The sequence below is a fragment of the Orycteropus afer genome, unplaced genomic scaffold (assembly GCF_000298275.1).
Source record: "Orycteropus afer afer isolate SDZICR_OR568_19922 unplaced genomic scaffold, OryAfe1.0 scaffold00481, whole genome shotgun sequence".
NCBI lineage: Eukaryota > Metazoa > Chordata > Mammalia > Tubulidentata > Orycteropodidae > Orycteropus > Orycteropus afer.
In genome coordinates, this window is record NW_006922068.1 from 2,051,830 (window position 1) to 2,053,359 (window position 1,530).

Here is a 1,530-nt window from a genome sequence, read left to right on the forward strand (position 1 = left end):
TAAGAGGGGGATCCTGGATGGAATGGAAGCAGAAACTAAAGATGAAAACATCAAGAAATCAAATCACATGTTGTATTGGGAAAATCTGCTGCAAAAGTTCTCTTTCAAGTTTTAAAAAGGAAAGAGGGCTATGGTGCACCTGACCCAAGCAATGACATTTTCAGTCACCTCATACACATGCAAAAGCTAGATGATGAATGAGGAAGAATGAAGAATTGCTGTAATTGGATTATGATGTTGATGAAGAATATTGAATATATACCACAGACTACCAGAAGAATGAAGACATCTGTCTTGGAAGAAGTACAGGCAGAATACTCCTTAGCAGCAAGAATGGTGACATTTTGTCTCATGTACATTGAACATGATATCAGGAGGGGCCAGTCCCTGAAGAAGGGCATCATGTTTGGTAAAGTTAGAGGGTCAGAGAAAAAGAGGAAATCCCCCCAAAAGACAGATTGACACAGTGACTGCAACAATGTGCTCAAACATAGCAACATTTGTGAGGGTGGTGCAGGCACAGGCACTGTTGTGTTCTGTTGTGCATTGGATTGCTATGAGTTGGAACCGACTCAACAGTCCCTAACAGCAACAAGGCATAAATGTCTTCAACAACAAGGAATATTGTCAATTTGTTCTCCAAAGAAATTGCAATGATTTACACTATGCTAGCATTATATAAAATTCCCTATTACTCTATGTTCTAGACAATGTTATTATTGCCAAACTTTTCCATTTTAACCAATTTGTGCATGAAATTATCATTTGCTTCTTGAAATTGCTCACATTATGGTCATATATCTACCTCTCACTTATTGACAATCTCATTATCCAATATCTCGTGTTCACAACAATTGAAAAAATCTACTGTCTGACCATTTTGCATATTAATAACATATGTCTGGCAGTAATGCACACTGAGTTGCAAGGTAAGAGTAACAATGACTATGGTGGTTGAAGTTATGTGTCCACTTGGCTGGGCTATGATTCTCAGTCGTTTGCCACTTAGGTAATGATGTAATTTGGCATTTATTTAATTTAATTTGTCAGTTCTATGATGATATTTTGTGCTGCTGTTATGTACTGATGTAATCATCTCCATTGTGTGATCCAGGGTGGCAGTCCTACATTTTGGCACAACACCAATTTTCACACACGACATGATCTTTGGAAGTTAACCATGTTAATAAATGAGGAGTGGTCTATATGCCCTTTTAGAACATCACAGTATTTCCTTCATTGTCTACATGTACTAACTTGGGTCTCATCTCCAGTGCACTGCATAAGACTTGCTGGAAGAGAAAGTCGACTCAATGAACCTTTTGCAAGTGACCTTTACACTGTAGTTGATGAAATTCTTTGTGTTTTGCTGCCACTCCTCCATGAGAAACCATTTGCATTTTTTGGCCACAGGTATATGAAATCTGCTTTAAAAGACACGTTGGGATGTTTCTTCAGTCGAGAGTCTATAGTTAATGTTGTTCTTTACGTCTTGTGAGATACATACTTTTTGATTGGGCTACACTGCTT